This window comes from Rhipicephalus microplus, chromosome 1 (assembly GCF_043290135.1).
Source record: "Rhipicephalus microplus isolate Deutch F79 chromosome 1, USDA_Rmic, whole genome shotgun sequence".
In the NCBI taxonomy this organism is placed as follows: Eukaryota; Metazoa; Arthropoda; class Arachnida; order Ixodida; family Ixodidae; genus Rhipicephalus; species Rhipicephalus microplus.
In genome coordinates, this window is record NC_134700.1 from 191,692,365 (window position 1) to 191,705,714 (window position 13,350).

Below are 13,350 nucleotides of genomic sequence, written 5' to 3' on the forward strand. Positions count from 1 at the left end.
CTGACCCAAAGAGAGAAGAGTGCGTGTGATACAAAACGTCTTCGGCATTTTATAGCGCCGCGCCGTTGACACTGGGCGCCCCGTCCGCATCGTCAGCCAATACGGTGTCTCCGGCACCTCGGCCACGAGAGAGGGGGAAACACACCTCACAACACATGGAGTGGCACAACCTAACACGAGGTCCATATATGGTCACGGCGCCCTAAAATGCTACCAAACATGGTCACGAACGCACAGCAGACCCCGGAGCTCTCCCGGCGAGAGGAGAAACCCGAATGGGGAGGTGGGGGTGGACGACACCGTCGGTCAAGAACCGGTTCTCCCCCAAACTCTTCCTGCTTGGCTCCCCAGGGCCGGTCGTAACAGCATCCTTGCGTAGTTTGAAACAGCTGATGTTACGCGCACAGGTCATTGATGCGCGCGGGGCGATTACACATCGCGTTTTACGTTTGAAGGGAAAGCTCAAGCGTGCTCCAAGTTTTCTTTTTTTTTAGAGCGCATGACGTCCAATAAAAGGTCTTGAAACTCTGCCGGTAAAGATTACGGTTCTCTTATCACATAAAGTACTTAATGTACATCCACAAATAATTAGCTGTGACTGGACACACGCTGTTTAAATTTATATCGTAACGCTGAGATATATCGAAAAACTTCTGTGCAGCCTCCTCAACCAGCCCCCCCCCCCCAACGCACACAAAAAGTTTTTGACATAGTGAATATCCCGTCTTTTCTAACTTGCGAAACGCTTCACCACTGTAAGATGGTTAATTTTGGCATTGGACAAAGGTAATTAGAAAACAAACTAAACTTTATATTTTCTGCGCCTTCAAAGCGGTGAGTTTGGGGAATACGGGCCCACACAGAAGACGGGGAGGAAAAAATAAGGCTGAAATGCCCAACTTGATTTGTCACTCAGGATGAGCACCCATATCCGTGGTATGTCAAATAAAAATGATTTTCATGTAGAAAGGAATTAAACGAAATATACAATTAAATAAGATCTCAGGGGAAAATATGTAACTGGCTGCAACTGGTATTGACCATGGTATCAACTGGTCCCACTTGAATCCAGTAGCAACTGGTTCCAGTTAGCAGCTGGTTCCAGTTACAACTCGACTGGCCACCAATGGGAATCATGACCAGTTGAAAATGAAGCTGTCGGTGCGTGCTGCTTTGAGTGTTCATGGAACAGGGAAGGTCCCGAGAAAGTGTTGTTGTTCCTATTTGTCAGCGCTGACAGTTTGAATGTAGTTTTATATGCGTTAAAAGTGATGTTTCGCATCGGAAATAAAACAAGCGCTTTCGCACTTCTATTTATTTATTTATTTATTAATACTGTAACCCTCACTTGAGACAGGGAGGAATATAAACACAAAACAGAAACAATACACAATGACAAAACAGACATTACGTTTCATGTTGCCGGTAGTACAATTCTAGCGAACACTCAAACTCTTTGACATTTGCGCTAGTAACAGCGTACTCTGGAAGTCTATTCCACACTTCTATACTATACGGAAAAAAAGAATTTTTAAAGCCATCCAGACGCGTCCAAAAAGGCCTTATTGGGTGACTATAGTATTGATTGTCACGTCACAAGCGACGATAATTTCCGAGTCATAACGCAGCGCAGGTGATTAATTTTCGAGGCGTCGATGGTTTTATTAACGCGCTCTTGTTCGACGCATAATAACAGGCTGTCACTGTCCTGTATGAAAAGGTCACGCCACTCAAAAACAACCACTTCCCACCTTCTTCTAATACTTCCGCTATGGTTTCTATGTTACGGCATGGTTTCTATATGGGTTCCACAAGCTCCCCCCCTGGGATTCCGCGAGCCACTGATAAAATTTCCCTAATTCCCAACTCGCTAAGTAATTAGATGTCGAAACCGAGGTGCGATCGAACTATATAAGTAACCACTATGACTCGTATCCGACAGTCAATCAACGCATCTCAGGGCATAGCAAAAGCGTGAGAACTGTGCGTTAAGTTCCGCCAGCTGGTTTTAGCCAGCCTGACTCCGAAAACGGGCCGTGCGGTTAAGCTACTGCACTTGAATCTCAAAGGCCCTATGTTAGCCCCTAACACGTTTCTCTAGTTCGGAGATGGGTGCCGAAGACGAAGCAGTGGACGTCCTGCAGCCACTCGCAACAACATGTTGTGTGCGCTTTCTGTGGCGAGCCAGAAACTATGGATCATGACTTTTTGACGTGTAGACTATTTACTACTGTTCGTAGATCGCAGTTAGAAAATCCTTTACGCGCTATTGCAATGAATTTATCCATGCCTGTGATTCTGTCCCTTGGAGCTTCTATTTATGGGTTTGCCAGTGCGAAAGTTTGCGAGGCAGTGCGGAATTATCTGAATGAAACGAAAAGACTAACAAACTAATATTATTCTTCTGTGTCGACATACGCATAACTTTTCTCTTTTCATAAGTTAGGTTTTCATCTAGGTTATTATCTATTACTAATACAAAAAAATTTATAGTAGGTACAAATCAGTGATAAAATTTTATTCTAAAATTTGTTACGTTTTCAATTTGTAAGTTTTTTTTATGTATACTCTAAAATCGAATAATACTTTATAAGGCCACTCAATTATTGGTCGATTCCACATAGTGGACATGAGCCACGAGTGAAGGGCGACAAGAACAAGAAAAGCATCCTGCCACCCGGTTCTTGGCCCACGCCCCTCTGTGGGTGAGCGCCATCCGTCTAAGGTCCTCAGCATCAGCATCAGCATCTGCTTGACAGCAGGCATTATCGATAATAGCATGTCTGAGGAATAAGCACATGAATCAGCTGAATCCAGCAGCCAAAATGCGGTAGGCCCTGAGTGTTACTGAGCCTCGCATCGATTTGATTGTGCAAAGAAAGAGAGTTAAATTGCAAGCGAGTGATTGAACGTTTTATGTATACCATTGTTCTTGAATTTGCACGTAAATGTAGCGTGAACCGAATGGAAAACTCTTGTATGAAAGCCGGCGAGGGGAAGGGAGCAAACTTGACACTATATAGAGCTTCTCGGGGTTCCCTTAGATCCACATTCGCGAGAATCCTTGAATAACGGTAAGTATTATGACCAAGATTCAAGGGCATAGCCATGGGGGGTGGCACACCGGGCCAGTGCCCCCCTCCATGCGAAATCAAGGAGGTGCCCTCCCTCCCCCTTCCGAAAGAAATTTCTGGCTACGGCCCTACCGTGAAGCACATAGAAGTTGACAGTTTTGCTGAAGCAAAACCATAAAAAAAAGTAGCAAGATATGAGCGCCTATTACGTGACCGTTACTTGTTAAACAAGTCTCAACGCAGTGCATGTTTGTTCGATTGTGAATACCGCAGATGACATTGTCTCATACGTACAACATTCCCGAGAGTATTCACTGCTGCGTCTTAAGTTTCATGCATGAACAAGCCGGAACAGTTGTGCGGTCCCCTCGTTATTATGTCCCAGAAAGTGGAGCCCACACGTGGGATCTGGTCCGAACGCTATTTGGGACAGTGTAAACAAAAATACGCGCACATGGAAGTCAATCGGTTGGCCTCTAGCGTAATGTGACCAGCTTTTCCGGACCGGAGAGGAGGAGTGGAGTGGGGAGGAGGAGCGGAAGCCGGAAGTCGCAGCCAGGTGCAGTATGTGCAGTAACCCATAACTGGGTCACCTTCGGTGTCCAGTTTCATTTTCGTTCCATACGGAATGGTTGCCGAGGTGCACTGAAGGTTCGGAAAGGTCAAGTTCGTGGTTCAGGACAGAAAGTGAAAGACGATTGCTCAGGCTCAAGCACACGTACGTTTCATATTTGTTCGTTATGCCGGGGAAGAGTTTTATGGTCAGCTGTTACCATCTTGTTGCTTGTGAGATTAAACACAAGAGGAAGTCAAGAAAGAAAGAGAGGAATTAATAAACGCGCTGGGTGGACTTTAAAGATTACGTTAGTTGCTTAATGCGTTAAAGATTAATGCTATCACTACCCGGTGTCACTGAACATCCTATGTCGTCAAAGCCCGCATAGTGCCATTAGAGATGCGGTTGATCATTACAAATAATTGAGCCTTTGAATGGTCCCTATAGGTTCCAATGTTAGAATGACGTTATGACTCAACATGAAAGGTACTATTCGGAAGTGATTAGATAAAACTGTGCATACAACTGTGCGTGAAAAAGGTGTTAATGAAGAATAATAAATTAAATACGAGTGCTGCTTTCTAAAGATACCTCTTGGTCATAAAAAGATTGATATGCTAATGAAATATTTTACCGCCGTTGTGACGTTTGGTATAATAAGGTATAAGACCTTAATGAGGTTAGGTGTGTAACTCTCAATAACATTAACGTTTTGTGAGCGCCTCATGTACTACGGAAAGTTTGAGCCTGAACTATCGTTACCAAACAGAAAAGTTATAAATCATTTTAGTTTCACGGCTCACTCTTTGACAACTCAGTTTGTGTTAGTTCGGCTAATAAGCGACTTGGCTGGCGTTCGTAACTTTATGAACATTTCGGTAACCACCTTCAGACTACGCGAGGCGAGGCGCCTCCCGCAACTCGTGACGTCCGATCACTTTTATCCTATACTCATGGAAGCACATCCCTAAACTAGAATATGCTAGATATGTAGAACAAACTTCTAGCCCATACTTATGGAAGCACCTCTGTAAACTATAATATGCTAGATATGTAGAACACACTCCTAGCGCAAATACTTACGGAAGCATGTCTCTAAACTACAACATGCTAGATATATGTAGAACACAGTCGGTCCAGCTTTAGTAGTTGACCCGCCACTGTGATCTATAGCGGCTAAAGCACTCGGCTGCATGCTAACTCACAGGTCACGGGGTCGAATTCCGGCCGCGGCGGCCACATTTTCGATGTAGGCGAAAATGCATGCGTGATGCCTGTGTGCTTATAGATTCAGGTGCACGTTAAAGAACTCCAGATGGTAGAAATTTCCGGATCTCTCCACTACGGCGTCTCTCATAATCATATGGTGGTTTTCGCACGCTAAACACCAGATATTATAATATATTTCCAACTTTACTTCTAAATCGTAGTTGTTGTAGAACAGCGCCACCAATGTTCACGTCTACGCGCCGGTGATGTGACAGTAACTGCAATACGTTACGTATACGGTCGGTGCATAGAAAAAGTAGCCCATGCAGTTTCCGTGACTAGTCAACGTAACATGCAAGTTAGCGTTGGCTACATGATGGATAACGTTGGTTTATGTTGGCTAGTGTAGCCATACCATAGTTGAGTGATACTACGCCAATTATATTGCTACATACATATTGCTAGTTTCTGGCCGTGGGTGACCAAGGACAAGCACAACGAACTGTCTGCGATCGAGCTCGGCGCTGAACCGGTCAACGCAGCTACCGCTGTTTTAAATGTATGCATCTTGTCTGTAACTTACCGAACAGGCGTCTAGTCATTCACATAACATGTTTGGTGGTGCGGGCTGGTTATGCGCTATCAGTAATTTCTCGAGCAGGAAGTAGCAGTTGCATATTTTAATTCTGTGGTTGTGTGGGCGAGAGACCAGTTCATCGTACAATGGTACGAAGAGGAGGATGCTACAGGATGGGGGTAGGGCTGATAACATATAGAAGAGTCAGCCGCGTCCCTCCTTCGACCCTTATCCGTATACCCCCATCTCCGCAACTCCCTTATTTCTGGGACACACCTTTTTTTTTTTGTGAAGCCCCATAATACCTTGTCGTGAACATCGTGTACAAGTATTCCAGAAAACGGGAAAACTAGCGAGGTCAAGCGTAGTAAAGGCTGCACATTCGATTAACTGAAACAAAAATTGAGAAGTTACATTAGCAAGTACACATGGAGGCAAATCATAGGCAGACTATTTTAAAAATGTCCTGTTTTTTGCATGTCCATAGGCAACCTTATTGGCACAGACGTTGGAAACACTCACACTATTCGCTCGTTCGTTCAGCTCGTGAACTGCGTCTGTTCAAACTCTCGATCGGTTAACACCATCCGATTTCGCCTTACCTTGAAGTACTTGCGTCTTAGGTCACGCCGAACGCACCTTCATGAATTCCAACGATACGAATATAATCTAGGGGTATATCATGTCGCCCATCAAGCTCACCGAGCCAACTTCTGGCCAGAAGACACGTATACCCGGGTCAGGACCTTGGAGAACAAGGACTCCTGCTGTCAGATTTGGGTGCACGTTAAAGAACCCCAGGTGGTCTAAATTTCCGGAACCCTCCACTACGGCGTCTCTCATAATCATATAGTGGTTTTGGGACGTTAAACCCCACATATCAATCAATCAATCAACAAGGACTCCTGCGTCGCTGACAGAAAAAGGTTGCGACTTTCATTTGCTTGTTCAATTGAGAAATGAAAACAAAATAACAAAAATGAAAAGATACCGAATAATTATGTTGGCTTACATCTGTACGAATAAAGTAGTTTACGTATTTCTCGGACAACCAGTAGATAGTTGGCGCTAACAGCCTCGTGTAATCGGTCTGGAATTGACTTCGTATGAACGTTGACTCTGAACAAGAACGCGCAGTGCCGTTGCAGTAGTTGCTTCTACGATGCATTTTTCTCGGTTACTCATACCAGCGAAAATCAGTCAGCGAGTTAGAAACGCCCCCTCGAGCTCTGTTTTCGTTTTTCCACCAACGTTCTCGCGTTCCGCGAGCCGCTCTGATCTGCGCACTCTCAAGCATCGATGCGACGTGGTACATCGTGCACCAAGGCCACTTTTTGCTATTTCCCGCACCAAGGCAACTTTCTTGCATATGCGAAAGGTTGCGAATTCTTCCATGTTTCACTGCAAATCTGCATCCGCGATCACGTCCTTGGTCACGCCGATAAGGGCGCGAGCCTTGTTTAGTTTTACTGTTTATACACAGCAATACCCGCCATTTTTTCGTTTTCTCCTCGCTCTCACTCGCATTTTTTTGCTCTCTCTCTCTCTCTCTCTCTCTCTCTCTCTCGCCGCTAATACGAATTTGGCAAATTGCCTAGGATCCTCTATTTTTTCTATCGAGTTCGTTATTCCATGCTCCCGGGTGCGACCGTGTCCTTGGTCAGCAGTCACCATGTTCTCTTTCTCCATCTCTCTTCTTTCTCGAGATGACGTCGCGTTTAGAGACTCGCTTCCACGTAACGAGACGTCTAAATAGACGCATAGAGTGATTCGCAATCGAGCTGGCAAGAGAGTAGTCGTATAGCGTTCTATCCGTAGACGAGAGTGAAATGCACGGAAAAGGCACGCGCGTGGGCGCCCATTTTCAAAGAACTCGCTGCTTTTTTTTTTTGGCGTTTGATGGTCACGTCCCGTCAAGGCGCTGCCTGGGCACGCACGCCGAATGGCGATTGACTGATTTGTATGAGGGATTTAACGTCCCAAAACCACCAAATGATTATGTGGGACGCCGTAGTGAACGGCTCCGGAAGTTTCGACCACCTCGGGGTTCTTTAACGTGCACCCAAATCTGAGCACACTGGCCTACAGCACTTTCACCTCCATCGAAAATGCTGCTGTCGCAGCCGGGATTCAATCCCATGACCTGCGGGTCAGAAGTACGTCAGCCACTAGACCACCGCGGCGGGGCACGCCAAAGGACGCCCGATTGAGCTTCTCTCGAAGCACCGTCGACCTCTTAGCATTATCTCTTCAGGGGCAAACGCTGCTGACGCACTGGTTACCACACGGTTGTAACGAAAACTAGAACACCGTTTATGTCACCTCGTTTGTATGCTCCCTTGAGTGAAGGCATGAAGAAAGAAAACCTGTGCACCCATTCCGCATCAAAAGAGGTCACACCGCTTAATCGTTCATGGTTGGGTGGGCTTTCACGAAATCTCATTCCTTACGCATTGGAATGGATGCCTGTCATTGCAAGGAGACGCTATACGCCACGTCCCGTATGACTGTATACGGTCTGGTACACCTCGGTGGATCAGTGACTGCGGTGCTCGGCTATTGTCGCGGGTTCGAACCCAGCAGCAGCGGTTGCATTTCGATGGAAGCGAGACGGTAGAGGCCCATGTAATGTGCCATGTCAGAGCACGTTATGGAAACCAGATTGGTCAAAATATCCGGAGCCCCACACTGCGGCGTCTCTCATAATCATACCTTGGTTTTGGGACGTAAAACCCCACATCTTATGTCCGCTCTGTAATGTCCAGTGGCAGTCAGTGGCATACGTTCTAGCGCACTTTGACAAGAGGCTAATGTCCGTTGAATCTATTGCTGCATGTCGTCGACAGAGGACATCGCAGCTGTCATACGAAACGCTGAAAGAGCTCGCCAAAGCAAGCAAGGCGCAACATGAGATCATATTCTAGTGGATACCTGGCCATTGCAACATTCTTGGAAACACAGCTGCCAATGAAGCGGCACGACAAGCACATCGTAAAGATGTTACTGCTTCTTTACCAATTTCGAAAAAATGAATCGCGTAGTGCTATAAAGGCTAGAACTTTCTGAATGAGCAAAACTGCTTCGTTTGACCAAAGTAAAAATAGTTGTGATTTATATCAGATCGATCCATTCATTGAATTGGAAATTACGCTAGCATTAGATAGAAGTATGGAAACTCTTATTCACCGATTGGTGCTACACAAAACACAAAACATAGACACACAAAACATTTTGTGCACAGAATTGGCAGAGCTGAAACTCCGGATACGAATGTGGGTTTATAGATGAAGACTTATGTCACCGTCTCACAGACTGTCCACATAATGACACGCCGAGACGCCGTCTTAAATCGAAACTGTTGGCATTAGACCGCAGAACGTTTAGCATGAATAAACTTATAAGCCCATGGACAACTCGAGTTTAACAGACGTACGCTTTAAAAGCATTAACAGGTTTCTTACAAGACAGCGGAATTGCTGACAAGTACGAAGAAACAACGAACTTTCATTTGTATAAGACATGTCGTACTTATTATGCGCGGTATCATATGACACACATATGTGTGCGCTGAGGTGAATGACGTGTCGACTGTTATGTACACACGAGCGAATACATATTCATAAGTACCAGACATGTGCTCTGCTGTTTTGTGCTGGTTGGATCGAATATTAACGAGGGACATTATCAGAGAATTCATTCATTGATTTTCAAACATTTCCTTATTATTTTGTTGTGATATGTGCGTATAAGCGTGTTTTAGATATGTGTGCCCAAGTGTTTTATTTTCCATGCACTGATTTTTATGTTTTACTTTAGGATACGTGTTCAAGTTTCACTCAAGGGCTAAGGAGTAGCCGGCGCCACAATTGTGCGCCAACATATCCTTATACATCATATCAATAAAAAAAAAGGCGACCAAACGGATTGAGAAAAATGGATTTGGGCCAGTGGCTGTGACAGCGATGTCGCGTAAAGTGATAAACTGTGCCTGGCTGCGCGTTTGTTGTTATGTGCTATCTTTCTCTTTCTTTCCTCTCCCCCTTACAATATCCCCCATTCCAATCCCACGTGTATATAGGGTAGCAAAGTGGGTATCCTTGACTGGTTAACCTTCCTACACTTTGTTCTTTACCATTTATTCTCTATCTCTCTCTCAGCACATACTTTGAGAAGAAAACGTTAAGATCAGAGACTGGTCTTAAAGACGTTACTGCTCATTGTCTTATGGGTGGGCGTATATGGCCGATTCTCAACTTGAACAGAGAAATGTAACCTTCGATAGTAGCTTTGAAACTGTTCCGAGGTAGCAGCTAAAGAAGTCGTGCGACCAGTTTTTGGATATCGAGATTATGCTGCCATGCATTATTCTTAGCATTCAATGGGCGAAGGTTAATCACATGGCTTACCTAACCAACCATCACGTCGTGATTGATTACGTTGGCACGGCAGAACAGGATACGGAAGCACGGCTTTTTCCTTGAGCTCAGATTTATATGTGTGTCAGATGTTGGTTGCTGACGTTGGTAGCGCTGAGTGCGTGCGATTTATGGCTGTGGTAATGTTATACTATATGCAACGATAGGGAAGGAAAGACCGCAGAATGTTAGTCAGCACAAATACCACTCGTAAACCATACAAAATGTTATGGCAGAGGTGTAAATGAAAGACTAACAAGCGGATGAGCAGTCTGGAAGATGAAGAAAGACAATAAAATGAAGTGAAGTAATGTAAAAACAAAAAAGAACGAGTGAAAATAAAAGAAAATGCTATATATAATGCTCACCCACCAAACCAGTTTGTGAACTAGTAGCAACAGCTGGACCGCATTCGCACAAATTTCGTTTTAAGGAATTCCCTTAGCGATCTATTCTCGTAACGCACCTTTCCCGAATCGCTCCCTCAACGAAAATACAACGAAAGTAACGTAATGCACGAAGCAAATACTTACATCTAAACGGGAGCTGAGACATGCAGGTTCGTGTCCAGGAATTACTTAATAACGATATTTCAAGAACTGAGACCGCGGAGTGAGTAGATAATTTACTGAATGAATCGGTGTGTTTAGCATCTTCTTTTTTGTTTTTGTTCTTGTTTTTGTTTTTGCACATGGCACATAGAAGAAGTGAATACGCGCCGCACCACGTAAGCGCGTCACATTAGATAAGACGCGGAAGCAATAGCAAGTGCTATCGATAGATATTCAAGCAGACAACCAAATGCTAGCCTCGGCACACAGACCTTGACTGCATCGTTGAACTAACCTTTCTCTATATCAAAGGATCGAGAGCGGACAGATTTGTATACGGAAAGAGAAAATAAATAGATGGCTGCAGAGGAAAATAAATAATGTTCGATTTTTAAAGCGAGCTATGTAGTTTATCGGGCAAGCTGATGCAAGCGGGGGCCATGAAAATGAGGAAATATATGGTTGCAGCTGTGTAACGTTAAATTGCGTGTTATCGATGGAAAGAAGGTTGCACTTTCACAACATGGCGCAGAAGGCGATTAAATATGTACAGACAGAGAAGCGCCTAAGAACGCCTTACCGACTGCAACATCAAACGAATAAAACTAATTTGCTTTAAAACAACCGATGGAAGAAGAAGTTATCCTTGCTTAGAAAATAAAACTATGTGATGGAAAGCGTACGTTTGCCTTTGTGAAAACTCTTGGGCATATAATGTTTCTTACATTCTTGCTCAATCACGTGGCGAACGGAGACGGTGACCGTCGGCACTGTAATCCGATGTTGTACAGATGGAGGAGGAGGAGGAATAAATGAGGAAGGACAGGGAGGTTAGCCAAAAATATGCAAGATGGCTATTCGTTCATGCCGAGTGCATTGTAAGTACGTAATGCTCTGTGTTGAATTATGCCGGATGATAACACATCGAGCAAAGCCTTTGGCCAGTCAATGACACCGATGGTGAAACCTGCCGTCGAGAACCGAATAGAGCTTTCAAAGCTCCTAAGGTTTTATCTCTGATGCCATAAATATATATCGGTTTTCAATTGAATCTCATAATGCGGTGCCACGTACGACAAGGAAAGAAAACGAAACACAAAACAGACGTACGATCACGAAACGGTGAAAACCTCGACTTTCGCCGTTGTTGCTTCTGTGTGACATTGAGCTGAAGTCGTTGAAGACCGTCGAAAGGTCAGTCAATCCATGCCGAGGCTGCGAGCCAGAGGTTGACACCGTGTTACCTCGCAGAACGATCTACGAAACCCCGGCGGAGCAAGTTTTACGGGAAATCGGACACATGATTTGGACATGAACACGTGTGAAAAAAAAAATGGCAGCATATCCACGGAGTGAATGATGGAGAGTCGGGCGAAGCATCCGTTTGTCCATTCGATCTTGCTTCCGTCTGTCCATGCGTGCGTCTGTGTGGCCACCCGTGCGTCCATCCACCCGTCCGTGCGTGCGTCTGTTCGTGCGTTCGCACGTCCATCTGTGCGTCCGTCCCTGCGTTCGTCCATGCATCTGCTCCTGCGTCCATCCATGTGTCCATCTGTCCATGCAGCCATCCATGCGTCCGTCCATGCATCTTTCTGTGTGTCCGTTCGTCCACCTATTCAAAACTCCAAGTACCACCATCTCGCATCTTTTCATCATATATTCCTCATATAGAAGCACCGCCATCCAGCGGACATTCCAAGGACTGAACGAGAGGAGGCACACGCACACTATCTTACGTCTTGCGCTTCGGGGTCCACTTCCCACCTTCAACCACCTCGAGTTCATGGTATATACTAGTTCACTGTATTCATGGCACTACGTCCCAACGCTCGCTAAATCTTTCTAAAACCAAGGAGGTTATGCCCAGCGAGTATAACGTAGCAACCCTTTCTTGTCAGATAGTGTTCAATGTACATGCCAATGGCTGCTAAGGGGGAATGAGAGAGAGGAGAATTCGGCTTTTAGTTAACGCGCACGCTGCGAATTTTTTATTGTTCAACAACGCACAGAAGAAATCTCTCACCGGCACCACCTTGGAGGTCAAAATGTAAGACTGGTTACACACTACTACTACGACTAAGAGGGACTAACAAGTGCTGCTATAAGGAGCTTCGTCACTAAAAAAAAATATTACTGCAGCTTACACTAATTCGCGCAAGTCTGAGTCCCAGCAGAGCGGTCACGCCCCAAGCTGGTCAAGGCTTAGCTACAGGCTTTTACCCTCTCTTTTTTCCAATTCTCGCTACACTCTACAATTCGTGGCTATGCTTCCCCTCGCCAAGAAAGTCCTTCTGCAAAGAATGTCCTTTTTCTCCCTTTCTCTATTTGTGCTTGTTCCCTCCTTCATCGGAGATACTGCATCTAACAACGAAGAAATGGTCGCACGTCTTCTGACAGTGAATCATAAGACGAAAATGAAGGTGAGAACACGTGCTGCTTCATGATTGTTATTTTCATATCTACGACACACTAGCTAAGTTAATATATGTTGAGTATCGGACGCGTTATTTGGAGGTCGCAGGTTCGCTCCCTGCCCACGGGAAGTTATCTTTTCGTCCACTTTTCTGTCTTCAAATTTACATTACAATTACCTCGTATAACATCCGCTGTACATTCCTTCACACAATTGTCTGTTAGATCTCATTAATATTGTGTCTAACAAAGAAAAACACCCATAAATTTACCCTTCTTTCCTTCATGCATAAAGGAGCCATATACAGTAACTCTAGTTGTGCCTGGTCTTCTTTTTGCTTCTTTCCACACCACTAATGGGTACAGATAAGGCCCACTTTTTCGTGGTCGTCTCCAGGAAAATTTTCACAATTAAATAAGATGTAAGAGCGTTGTGTGATGCAAAAGACGCTCAAGCTCCTCAGAGCACGTTACGGAGCGAGGGGTCGTGTGCCCATGGTTCGTTGCCTCGGAATTTCGTCTCCTGATTTATTTCTATTTGTGCATCTTTTATGTA